Source organism: Macaca fascicularis, chromosome 1 (assembly GCF_037993035.2).
Source record: "Macaca fascicularis isolate 582-1 chromosome 1, T2T-MFA8v1.1".
In the NCBI taxonomy this organism is placed as follows: domain Eukaryota; kingdom Metazoa; phylum Chordata; class Mammalia; order Primates; family Cercopithecidae; genus Macaca; species Macaca fascicularis.
The window spans coordinates 53,719,321-53,733,892 of NC_088375.1; the positions used below are offsets into that span (position 1 = coordinate 53,719,321).

At 30.1% G+C, this 14,572-nt stretch overlaps 1 long non-coding RNA gene across 1 annotated transcript in view; it reads right to left on the bottom strand.

The window, feature by feature from the left end:
- Positions 1-5,341: 5,341 nt before the first annotated feature.
- LOC123572393 (uncharacterized) overlaps positions 5,342-14,572 on the bottom strand; it is a 41,841-nt gene continuing 32,610 nt past the window's right edge. Inside the window, exon 4 of the long non-coding RNA XR_006696935.2 lies at positions 5,342-6,031. This is a non-coding gene — a long non-coding RNA (uncharacterized lncRNA). The remainder of the gene's footprint in view (positions 6,032-14,572) is intronic.

Sequence of the window (14,572 nt, forward strand, 5' to 3'; positions counted from 1 at the left end):
CTGACCTCGTGATCCGCCTGTCTCGGCCTCCCAAAGTGCTGGGATTACGGGCTTGAGCCACCGCGCCCGGCCTATATATTTTTAATTCTTTTGACTTAAAGCCTATTTTACCTAATACAAAGATAGCTACTTCTGCATGCTTTTTGTTTCCACATGCATGGAATATAACTTTCCATTCCTTCACTTTCAGCCTATGTGTGTCTCTACAGGTAAAATGAGTCATTTGTAGCTAGCATATAGCTGGGTCAAGTTGTCTTATTCATTCACCACTCTATGTCTTTTAAGTGGGGTATTTGAACTATTTCCAGGTGTAGGACTTCCTTACACATATCTCACAGGGCTGGGCCAGTGGTGATGAATGCCCTGTTTTTGCTTGTCTGAGAGGTATTTTATTTTTTCTTTATTTTGGAAGAATTGCTTTGCTCAAAATAGTATTCTTGACTAAAAGTTTTTTGTTTTTGTTTTTTTCCCCCTATTTCAGCACTTCAAATATGTTATTCATGTCCTGGACTATAAGATTTATGTTCAGAAATCTGCTGTTAGTCTGATGGAGATTCTCTTATTTGTGACTTGACACATTTGCTATTTTTACAATTTTCTCCTTGTCTTTGACTTTTGACAGTTTAACTATTTGCCTCAGAGATGATCGTTTGGGTTAAATTTATTTGGGACTCACTGAGCCTTCTATATCTAAATGTCTATATTTCCCGCAAGGCTTGAGAATGTTTCAGCTATTTTATTATTAAAGACGTTTTCTATGCTTTTCTACCTGCTTCTGTGAATTTCAATATGCAAATATTTGTTTGCTTAATGGTGTCACATTAGTCACATAGGCTTTCTTCGTTCTGATTTTTATTTTTCTTTTTTTTCTAATTTATTTGAAAATATGTGTCTTCCAGTTCATAAATTATTTGTTTCTGTTTGATCTAGTTTATTGCTGAAGCTTTCAACTGTATTTTTATTTTATGGATTTAATTATTCATTTCCAAGATTTCTGTTTGGTTCTTTTTTATGATATCACTCTCCCTTTTGAAAGTCTCATTGAATCATGAATTGTGTCCTTGATTTCTTTGTATTATCTACCTATTATCTCCTTTAGCTTGCTGAGTTTTCTTAAGATCAGTATTTTTAATTCAGTTGTAGAAATTTTATAGATTTTGTTTTATTGGGGATCTGTTCATGGGAAATTAACATGTTCCTTTGGAGGTATTATTTCTTTATTTTTCATTTTTTGTACCAATATTAATATCTATGCATCTATTGTAACAGTCACTTATTCCAGTTTGGAAGAATGTAGATTTTTCCAAAATGTGGATTTTCCTGTAGATTCATCTGTGGTATCTGCTACGCAGGATAATTTGATTTTGGTTCTGGATGAGCAGAGTAGTGTAGCCTTTACATTATTTATTTGGCTATAATCAACATCAACAGTATCTGTGAGTTCCTCAGTAGCTTAATTTATAGTTGTGTGTGCAGGCTGTATTATTTTGCATTTTACTACAATAAAATGAATATAAAGGAATATATAAAGGGATATATAAGTTGACATCTTTTAATATATGTAAAAAGACATAAAGAGATTGTAAACTTGGAAGATGGAGTACTTTTCAAATATCTGTGATTTTAACTTTTTTATTACAGATGAGAGAGAATTGAAACAACATTGCAATGTCTTTATTCAGTTACTCAGTATTTCATATCAATTGCGTTGTTACATCGTATTTTAATACTCGTTTAAATTTGAACTAATATAGTATATTACTTGATCAGAATACTGTATAATTATATTTGTGGTCTAGTTGATAATTTTTACAATAGGACCAATAAAACCTTTTTTTGGATATTTATTTTGCTAGGCAAATATTATTCCAAATTATTCATCGTGGTTTACATATTTTTAGTATGAAGAGGAAGACTATAATTATAATTTAAATTTAGTTTTAGAACATGCTAAGAAATCCTGTAGAGCTTCTTTATAGTCTTGGAGTTGGGACTTGAATCTATCCAATGTCCAAAGTGTAAATAATTTAATCATTTAATTTTAGGGTTTTACTATATGTACTTGTTATGCTGCTGTATAATTACTGTATAATATTTCTGGAATAATTTACACAAAACAACCTTTAAAAGGCTCATCAAACATGAGAATCAACTATAAATCCATGAAATAACTCTTAATTTTAATTTACTTCACTACTGTATATGCAGTACATAATTTTCTTCTTTAATAAACACCTTGTCACATAAATGAGGCAGTTTGTGGGGCCTTCTAAGAAGTTCAGAACACATGGGAAAGGTTATTTTCTATCTCTTAATAAAGTTGTAAATTATTTTTCTTGGGAAAATTAAAGTCATATTGTAACAATTAAAATAATCATAAACATTAATCTTTATTCAAATCATATAGTTTTTCAAATTTAGCAAGTAAGAGAAGGCATTCCTAAAATAATCATAAATGTAGTGTAAAAACATTGTTTATAGCAAAACATTAGAAAGCAGCCCACCAACAAAATACTAAGAAAAATATTTATTTCAATTTAAAGAGTATTCACTTCTTAGAATCATAATCTGCATCATATTTCTGATTCTCTATAAATTATAGTCACAATTTTATCATTCTATTTTAGCTATAATATGTGAATTCCTCAATGTAATTCCATAAGCCTCAAAAATACTCTCAATTCTCAGTTATGGATAGGTTCTCTTCTATTCAGACTTTCCTTTCTCTCAATCTTTCTTTTATTTCACACATTTCTTATAGTGTCTTGAATTATCTAACTACATTAACCACTTTTCCATGCATACTCAATGTCATCAAATAATTTTGGTTATTTATTGAAGCCAAACACTCTTAATTTTCTCTCTCATTGATAAGGAGTGTCTCTTTGGGGTGAATTATGTCTCCTTTTCACCTTTCTCACCCCGACACCACTCTATATGGCTAAAAAACAAAAGAAAGTCTTTAAGAAAAACATTAGCCACAATATCACAACATAAAAGCTAATCAATTCATGTATAAAAAATTTTAGATAATGGAAACCTAATTACTGAAAGTATGAATCATTTCCCTTAATGCAAAAAGGATCCTATAATAATATCCCAGAAAATAAAAAAAAAAAAAAGGTTAATAGTCTTTGCTTGAACAATTCTCGCAGTGGGGAAAATCTCTGCTTTATTAAGGAGTTCATTTTCTTGCTGGACAGCTTTGAAATTAGAAAGTTGCACCTGATATTTATTCATTTCTTCATACAGATTATGAGCAAAGTATAAAAATAATGTAGCTGACCTCATCTGGACTCTGATCAGTGGCTGTTTTCCTGCATTTGTATACTTTGTTTTCTAGATGATGAGATAGAAAATAGCTCTGTAGGATTAATCATTCAAAATGTTCTCATATAAAAATATCTACAGTGATTTTTTTCTTTGAAATTTTACAAAGATGATAAAAATGCTCTCTTGATAACTGAATTCATTTTCTGAAATGAGAATCTAAACGCACAATGAATTTTAAATCTTCATCTCTTCCTCATCAGTAAGTGATGAAACTCTTAGCTCCTGTTCCTGAAATGACCATCCTGGCCTGGTCTAGTCTGGGTCCTACATAGTGTCCTACATAGTTTGTCATATTCCATGTAGTCTATAAATACATTTGTCTCTTTTTAACTAGGTGTGCTAGCTTACTCCTCCTCCCTTTGCTTAAAGCATAATATTTTATATTAAATATTTTGCATTTAAGGAAAAATCTCGTCTTCCTACAGTGTACCTGCTGACTGTGTAGCTCTGTTCATCTATCGGAGTGTTGGATGCAGTGAAAATGGAAAGGAGATGGTTAATGGCACTGGCATTAAGTCTTTTTGCAAGGCAAATCCAATCTTCTGAGTGCGAACTCAAAATTTATAATATATCCTTTCAACTTTACCACAATGCCTGTGTAATGGTCCTCAGGTATCATTAGCTGTGAAAATTTTGATATTTGAATTTGACAGAGGGGTAGAACACCACCAGAAGTCCTGCCATTGGTGTCTTGGTTGGAAGGTATTTAGGATGTGTAAATACAATTTTTATTTTGAAGATATATATATATATATATATCCCTGTATAACTTTCAAATAAGATATCAACTATCATCTTTAAGTATCTGAATATATATATATATCAACTAGACATACAAAACTAAACCTGCTAATTGTAATTAACTAACAGAGGTTCAGATGTTTATCTAAAATATAATAATGGAATAAGTGTAGTTTCTTTGCTTACTTTGATGTATTCTAAGCCTTTACTATCTTTTATCTACACATAATACAAATAAATACTTTATATATAGTTTGTAATATATCCAGATTATCAAAAGTAAGATACAAAAAATTAAAACTACTATAAATGTGTAATATTTCTAAAGAAATCTTTTTTCCCCTTTGCTTTAAAATATTGCAATATGGGCCGGGCGCGTTGACTCGTCACTGCACTCCAGCCAGCCTGGGCGACAGAGCGAGACTCCGTCTCAAAAAAAAAAAAAAAAAAAAAAAGATTGCGATATGATAAAAATATATTAAGTGAATTGATATTTGACACAAAGCTAAATTGAATTGTGTAGATTTTACATTCAACAAATGGTTTAGACATTTCATTTCAAAAACACATTCTTCTTTTTTTTTTTTTGAGATGGAGTCTTGCTCTGTTGCCCAGGCTGGAGTGCAGTGGCACAATCTCTCCTGACTGCAACCTCCGCCTCTGGGTTCAAGCGATTCTCCTGTCTCAGCCTTCCGAGTAGCTGAGATTACAGGCATGTGCCACCATGCCCAGCTAATTCTTATATTTTTAGTAAAGACGGGATTTCACCATGTTGGCCAGGCTGATCTTGAACTCCTGACCTCAAGTGATCCTCCCTCCTTGGCCTCTCAAAGTGCTGGGATTACAGGCATGAGGCACCGTGCCCAGCCAGAAAACACATTCTTATAATGGTTTCAAATGCATCAGAGCAACCAAATAATTTACTTCTTTTTCCCAGGTTTTGAGTGTCATTTTTATACTATTTGTTATTTAAAAAATATTTCCAGTGATTCTGCAAGAAATGTGAAAAATAGGGATAGGGGTTTCTGAAAATAATAAAAAGGAGATACTTTATACTGGATCTGTCTTTGAATAAATGATATATTAAGGATTGGGAAATAGAAACATTAGTATTCAGGTATCATAGTAAACTCAGAGAGAAGTTTGACTAAATGAATAATAAGCATATGGAACATGTCACCAAGGAGACCAATTAAAAGTGTGATAAATCAAAAGTTCTGCCATCATTTCGAGTGCAATAGAAGTAAAGAGAGTAAGACAAGAGAACACAACTAGATGCTTGCTTTATTGACAAAGTTAAGCCATTATTTCTTTTCTTTATATAAAATATTCCAATTGATCTCTCTATTGGTGTAAAATGTTTAACAGCAACCTCACCTTTACATACATAATTTTTAAAATTAGCACTTTTCCTATCAGAATTCTATTTTAAAATACTAATTTTTGTATCTTTATTGTGTCATTATCTTTGTTAAGTCATTTTGCTGACTATAAAAATTCTGAATTTTCTTAAACTTTGAAGATATATATCTTCTTTTTTGGTATTATTGTAATAGATGAATATGCAACCAATTCTATTTACTGAGATAATCTTTCACACGTGGTAGCTACGAGCATCTTTCTTCACTTCCTGTATATCTTCACCATTTCCTCAGATACTATTTAAATAACCAAAAATGCAATATTTGTAATTAAGGCATCCTTGACCTTTCTCTTAAAATGAAAACTTCTCCAGAGATATAATGTATACATAACCAGCTGTATCTTGTAATAAGATTTATTATATTACTTTCCAACAAGACTTAACAGAGAAACTAAAACCTGGGCCACGTTAACTTTTGATTAGTCAGAGGGAGCTGATATTGCAGAGTGCAGAGTTTTGCTCATCTCTAAAGATGTACAATCTCTGGGCAGGCAGAGAACTAGAAAGAAAGGATATAGGCCTCTGGAAACAGAACTGCATGGAAGAAAGATTAGGGATATCAGAATGGTTATGAAGAAAAATTTTAAAAAAAACTGATTTCATAATGCAAACTCTACATTTGGACTAGTCAATGTGTTTTACTATTTTAGTTTTATATATCATTAAATGTTTATAAATTTCTGTGAAAATAAACATGCAAATTAGCTCATCAAAATTTCGACTGTATGATTTTATTATTGATATTTTTAAAACACTTAGTAACAGACCACAAAATGGAACTGATATCTGCTCAATCACTCTACTAATAATGACTGAACATTGACTTTGCTCAGTGAACTGTGCTTGCACATAATTCGCAATACAGTAGCGAGTATGAATAATACTTCTTTAGTACTCTACAATGGATTATTACAGATACTTTCATACGTAGTCTAGTCTGATCTTATGGTGCTAAATGTTTTGATCTAGCTTTCAGTACTGAAGATAAATTTATTCATAAGATGGCAATTTAAAAGGAAAGAGAAGAAATACTGCATCGAAATGTTTTCAAGGAAATTGCATTTTAAAAACTATAAATGTACTTCATTTAGAAAGGATTTGTAACACATATACTTTGAAGAATTATGTGTCTACATGTTTTCTATTTTTCTTAATCTCTGAATGAAAAAAAATTATGAAGTGATATATTTGAGTATTATGTTTCTTTGAAAAGGAATGATAGCTCATTGAAATGTTTTCTAAGTCATTTCATAGTTTCATATAAAATGTCAGCAGTGGATAAAATCTTTGAGTTCCTGCTAAGGTAAATTATTTTGCATTATGCTTAGTTTTCTATTTAACTCCATATAAAATTGAAACTGGATTCTTCTAGAAAATAATTGTAATGCTAAGATGTTATCAAAGTGCACAACAGATTGCATCACACTATAAATTATATTTTTAAAATTAGTATTTTCTGTTAATGTTATGACTAAAATACATCACAAACACAACAGTGAAAGATAGCCAGTTTGCTAAATATTGGAATACAAGCTTCTTTTGGTATATTTGTATATAAACCGTGCCTAAAATAGTCCCAATCACTTAATAAAGGTACTTAATAAATCTTTGTTAATTTAGAGGGAGAGAGAAGTTAGAACATTTACTATCTACATTTACCTATAGTGCCTTCGCCCTTCCTCTCAGTACCCTTCATCTCCTGGTTCATGCATCTTTCTCCAATTACTACTAAGGGGATCAGAGCTACTACAGAGTTTCTGGGATACATTTGAACCTGCACTGGCTTATGCTGGAAATCGTCAATGCCATACTTAAAATACTCATACTGCTTACAAAATGTTCTAGTTACATATTATTCTGCAATACCACCCTCAACTGTATGCTATATTGATAATTACCTAATGAGAATATAGATAACCTTCTATTTGATAATTAAGAATGGTCATTTCACAAGATATTTCTTTATAACCACAAAACAAGCAAACGATTAAAAAAAAAAAAAAAGTCTCTTTTCCTACACTTAAGATGTCCAGGAAACCCAAGGAAAAATAAACTCTGTATTTTTATGTATTTTAAGAACTTAATGTTTTAATTTCTCATCAGGACATTTGACCCTGCCTATTAGTCTCTTTTCTCAATTTTTCTTTTATACTTCATTACCCTCTTCAAATCCCCATCTCTGGTGAACATTCTGCTAATTATTGAATGATAATTTACAATTCATGAATTTTCTCAAATTTTTATTCTCATAGAGAAATATGTGTTCTCCTTTTCAACTACACTCTCAGAAACAATAAAAAGCATAATAATACTCTTTACTGATCTGTTAATATATTCAAAGAATTGTGCTAAAAAGAGTCATTATCAATAATTATGTTACTTAATATCAGATAGATACTCACATTGGCATCTTTTTAAAAAAATAATGAAACTGAAGTTTCAAATGGTTAGGTAATATTGCAGAGGTTAATTAATATCCGCGTAGTTAATATGTAGCGAACAAGAATTTGCACCATCATCATTGGAGATCTCTCTGTTACCTAAATTGAAAGGGAATAAATATTATTTCTTTCCATCAGATTTAATTCTCAGCCTGTGCTATAGACACTTCCTCCATAATTATCCATTGGAGAAATAAATAGAAGAGAGTTAGAAGAGAATGTGGTCAATTGTTTTATTTCTTAATTTCTCAGCTTCTTTCATTACCTCTACTAATGGCCCTTGCTCTATTACACTTTATTTTTTAGTTATATTTAAGCTGTTTTTGTCTTCCACTATTTCATGCACACCCTTTACCTCCAAGTTACATATTTATATAGTTAACTTTATTTCCCTCTAGACTTAAACCTTTTTTGTGGGCAGACTCTTACCATTTCTTTTTTAATTTTATCTCCTGTGTCTTGAGTATCTGCTACAATTGATATAGTTGATCAATTGTATCATAGTTGATACTCAATAAATAGGTGTTTAATGAATACATCTCAGTGTCTCTGTCATAATCATTAAGAATTGTCTTCTTCAGGTTTTTTGGAAACTACATGGTAACTCTTTTGTTTCTTCATTCAACTGGTAAAGGCTAGTGACACCCAGAGTTTTTTCCTTAGTCATCTATCTTCACTCTATCATCTTCCTTTGGAAAATTTGTTCCATATTCAACACTGAATTTCTACTTGTAATATGCTAGTTATTTCTGATGAATCTCTCTTCTGCTCAGGCCTCTATTTTCTGCATTTGTCTTATATATTCAACTTCCATTTATACGTGAGTGTCCCATATGCATCAGGTATAAAATTAAGCTTCTCTTCCCCCATAACATACTTGTCCTATATTCACTGCTGGTGAAAGACACCAGTGATTACCTACTTTCTTAAGCTAGAAGCCTGTGAGTTATATAAAATAGATGTACTTTCTTGTTCACATATAACTTCTCTACACCAAAATATAACAGACTTCCCCTTGCTTGCCATCACTGCTACCACTGTATTAACTTAGTACTTTATCTTTTCTTTCATGTATTAATAATTTTAACTAATATTCTCTATTTTTCTCAATGCATTATGTATGAATTTTCAAAAGTACAGTCCTGATTCTGCAATACTCTTATTTAAAATCCTTTGTGTTTTCCTTATTTTCAAAACAAAAATCCAAACTACTCTACATGTTATGTACAAAACATGCTTCATAAGATATACAAGTTTTTTACTTTATTCATAGTGAAATAAATATATAAACTATGTTAACCAAATCGAACAGTTTTTTTATGCATGTGTGCAGTTGAATGCTATCATAGCAATGAAAAATATGGGTTATTTCTTTTTCTCTCAATTGATATATTTATTCAACTCAGAAATTTTATGTAACTGTGAATTTCCTCATTTTTCTATTCTGTTAGTCAAAAACAGCACATCTAAAATTGCAAATGAACTCTTCAATTTCAGAAATATTGTGAATATCATTTGGACCACAGTCTCTGTTCTGATTATTCTGTTAGAATTCCTTATCTGGATACATGGTTTTTAACTATATTTTCTATGTACATAAAAAATAGCCAGTGTCCTGCAGATAGAAAGTTTAAAGTCAGTTTTTAACCTGATGTTAAATTGATTTACCATCATTATTAGAAGTACATGGAGATAAAGAAATTAACAATCACATTCATTTTTGCTATGATGTTTTCTGTTCCTTTTTCCCCCAAATAGCAATGTTGTTGAGTAATTCATTTAAGGATATTAAGATTTTTAAACGCTGTAAGTTTTATTTTTCTAACCTGGTTGTTTTAAGATTAGCTATATATAATTTATTCCTTGAATTTAGGGCACAAATGTTCACTTTTCAGACTGTAGCAGCACAGTTTTTATTTCTGGCTTGCAATTTTGATATTAAACTTCATACTTCTAAAAATGATAAATAAATACCACACTTTAATGAAAAACCTGTCTTCAATGAAACTCTAGTTTCTAGTCTCCTGGTTAGTCAACCAGAAAAAAATAAAAACAACTTTTGCAAATGTTCTTTGCTCTAAAATACTTGACATTTTCTATTCCTATTCTTCTCTATTTTTTGTGTGTTGTTCTTCCTGCAATTTTTTGCATATTTTTTCTGGCAATTATTTGCAACTCTGGATTATTTTGATTCAAGATTTAATTTAGCTGGCATTTGTTGAAATTCTGCCAAGTAACATGTTGGTCATAAAGGGTAAGCACATGAGATAAGCACAGACTCTAGACTTCACTATTCACACACAAAAAATTGGGAAAGTCAGCATTTATTGAGCTCGTACTATTAGATAATACGCCTCTGATATTTATGACAGACATAACCTCTCACGTTGAAATGACTACCCTTAAGAGGTGTTATCACCTATTATTTATGAATAGGAAGAGCTCTAAACATTAGATGTGAGTCTTAAACAGTTGGGCCAAGATTTAAATGTACCACGATGTAATAGTATGCACACTATGTCTACTACAACATGGTGCTTCAAAAATTATTATTTTTTAGTATCAATACATGTTCAATCTTATAAATTTGTTTAATGTAAATTTTAGCTTTAGTTTCAATTGAGTATCACCAGACTCTGGATATTTTCAAGTATGTCTTCCTAATATGACCCAAACATGGCCTCTGTTGTTTTTTAAATACCTTTGACATAAAGTAAATTGAAGAATTTGTCTTTCTTGACATCAATACATCATACTCTGGATTGATGTAGCTTTACATTGTGTTTGAAAGATAGTATTAATACTCTTTGTCTCTTCTGAGAGTTTTGTGGGATTTCTTTTTAAACAAAATTGCTTTGATTATTCCAGGCCCTTTGTATTTTCACATGAATGTTAAAATCAGTTAGTTAATCTCTACTAAAACTTTTGTGGAAATTTCCATTGGAATCGTATTGAACCTATATACTAATTTAGGGAGAATTGACATTTCAATGATTAATATGTCTTCTGACTCATGAATATGGTAATCTCTCTCTGTCTATGTTTCCTTAATTATTTCAGCAATTTTTTTGTAGTTTCCAGCATACGTATATTTCACAATTTTTTTTTCAGATTTATCTCTATGTGTTTACCACTTGTTGATGCTATTGTAAATGGTATTTTTAAATTTTAGTTTCTTATTTTCATTGTTAATATATAGAAATGTAATAGATTATTTATATTTATGTGTATCCTTTCATATATGCATTACTATTGTTCTATTAGATTTTAAGTAGATTCCAGCAAACATTTTAAAAAGACAATTATGCCTTGTGTGGATTAAAATAGTTTAATTCTTCCTTTCCAATTTGGACAATTTTTGTTTCATTTTTCTTTTTTATTGCACTGTTTAAGCCTCCAGTAAAATGTTTAACAGAAATGATTAAAGTAGACCTCCTTGTTTTGTTCCTGATTTAGGCAGAAAGCATCCAGTCTTCTACCATTAAATATGATGAGATATATAGATTTTCATAGATGGTACTTATCAGGTTGAGGAAGCTCCTTCCTATGCCTAGTTGTCTGAAAACTTTTATTAGGAATTCTAGATTTTGTCAAATGACTTTTTCCATAGCTATTGAGATGACGTTTTTCTAAATAATTTAATATGGTGAACTACAATGCATTTTTTGCATTCCTAAGTAAAACCCACTTTGTCACCATGTATTATTCATTTTGCATATTATTGTATTCTGATTGATTTTGTTTTAGCTTTTTGCAACTTTCATCAGGCAGTATTTTGGTATGTAATTTTCTTGAAGTGTTTCTGTCTAGGTTTTTGTGTCAGGTTAATTCCTCACACATGATTCACTTGGGAAGTATTCCTTTCCACTTTTCTGGAAGAGTTTGTTTAGAATTTGTATTATTTTTCTCTCGAATATATTGTAGAAATCACTGGTGATGTAATTTGGACATAGAATTTTATTTGTTGGAAGGTTTGTTCCTACAAATGTAATTCCTTTATATATAGGACTCTACAATTTATTTCTTCTTGGGTAAGCTTTGGTAGTTGATGTCTTTCAAAAAACTGGTACATTTCATATAAATTGTTAAATATATCTGTATAAAGGTGTTCATAACATTCTCCTAATATTCTTTTAGTATCTAAAGAAACTGTACTAATATCACTTTTCCTAATAAATCTTTAATTAGGTTAAAGGTTTAAACCTTTAATCTGGTTAAAGGTTAAAATCAACTTCATTAATTATGCTAAAAAAAAACTATTGATTTTGATTTTGACCTTTCTTCTTTTTTATTATAGGAATTCAGTGCTATAAAATTTTTACCACTGTGGTATAAATTTTTCCTATATACTGCTTTTGCAATATATAATGTATCTTTTCAAATGTTATCTTTTCCTTTTCATTTAGGTCGAAATACTTGTAATTTTCTTTCAGATTTCTCACTGGCTCATCAGTTATTTAGAAGTGATTGTTTATTTTGAAACTACTTAGGGGTTTCTCAGAAATCTTTCTGTCTTTAATATCAAATTTTATTCCATTGTGGCCAGAAAATGTACTTAGTAGACTTGAATCATTTTGGATTTATTAAAAGTTGTTAGTTATTATAGCTGATTTGTTAAAAGTTGCTAGCATATGATCAATCTTTGTAAAACTATTACATGCAGAAACTCTTCCCAAAAAATGACAAAGTATGAATACTTCCCAAATAATTCCCTGTATTCAACATCAGAAGAATGTGTATTCTGATTTTATTGGGTAGACTACTCTATACATTAAATTCAATCAAGTAAGTTGACCTAATTTCAATTAATATATATTGTTCAAGTCAACTACTGTATACCTGGGATGATTTTCTGACTATTCAATAAACTCTTATATAGAAAGTGGTATTAAAGTCTCCAGCTATCATCATTAATTTATCTATCTTGTCTTAAAACCCTATTAGACTTTATGTATTCTTAAGTTCTGTTATTTTGAAACCATTTTTAAATACATAAACATCTAAACTTTTAATACTTTATGCTTTTATTATTATGAGATGGACCACTTTACCCCTAGCCATATTCTTTGCTCTGAACTCTAATATTTAAAAAGAATCTTTAGCTTTCTTTTGATAGTATGACAGTCTTAGCATGGTATACATTTTTAAAATATTTATATCTTTACATTTAAAGTATTTTTCTTAAAGGTGGTATTTTTTTTTATGCTACTCTTCTCTTTTAATTTTTCTATTTGTACATTTTGACTTTTTAGATCATTTACATAAAATGTGACTATGGAAATTTTTAGGTTTAAAACTATCAGTTTGCTGTATACTTTGTATCTCCCACTTATTATTTATTCTATTTCTTTTGATTATTTTCTATTTCTCTGCCTTTTGGATTTATTTAATTTTGTGATTCCATTTTACCTTCTTTGTCAACATATTAGCTACAACTCTTTATTTTGATAGAATACATTTTTAACTTATTACTCTTTATCTTCAAATGATGTTATATTACCTCACTTATACTATAAGAACGGTAAATAATGGACTTCCCTTTTATCCCCAGCTGGGACTTGTTTGTTATTGTTACATCTACTTGATACACTTCACTTTCAATTTTGTTGCTATTATCTATATTTAAGTAGTCAACTATATTTTAAATGAATTTAGATAAAAATAGATGTATATTTTTTTCTCCACATATTCACATTTACATTTCCAGTACGTTCTTTTATTTGTACAGCTGATGAATTTGAAGTTTTCTGTAAGCATATTAAGAGTTACAGGTCACATACAGTCTCTGTTTTAGATTCTCTCTCTTTTTTTTCTTTATCATCCTTTAAAAGTATAAAAAGCAGGCTATCTCATGGCTATACAAAAAGAGGGTGCTAGGCAGATTGTGATACATGGTTTGCCAATCCCTGGCATAGATCTGTGTTTATATCAAGTATCACTTTTTCTTCTGCCTGAAAAATATAGCTTAACATTTAGATGGTGAGAGAATGCCAGTGATTAATTATTTCAATTTTTCATTGCCTTAAACTGTATTTATTATTCCCTTTTTAAACTCACTTTTCTTTTTTTTAATTTTTGAAGGATATTTTCATGGGCTATACAATTCTGGGTTGACAGTTTCTTTTTCTGCAGCACTCTAGATCTTTAAATATTTGTATCTACTCTCTTCTTGTTTGCATTGTTTCAGATGAGACAGCTGATGTAATCTTCATTTGTTTCCTCTGTACATAACATGTTTCTTTCCTTTGGATTTTTTAAAAGATTTTCTCTCATCACTAGTTTTGAAATATTTGATTATTATGTGTTTTGGTATAGTAGTCTTTCATTGGGATTTACTGAGCTTCTCAGATCATCAGGTATGTACCTTTCACCAAATTTGAAAGCTTTAGCCATTACTATGTCAGTTTTCTTTTGGACTCCTCTTTTTTAGGGACTCCAATTACAGGTTTATTAGGTAACTTGAAGTTGTACCACAGCTCACAGATGCTGTTCATTTTCTTCTCCTCGTTAATGTCTATGTGAAATTATAGATGATTTGTATTGCTATGCCTTCAAGTTTATTATTTTTTCAATTTCTACATAGTCATTAACCTATCAAGTTATTTTTCAAATTTGACATTGTAGTTTTTTCTTT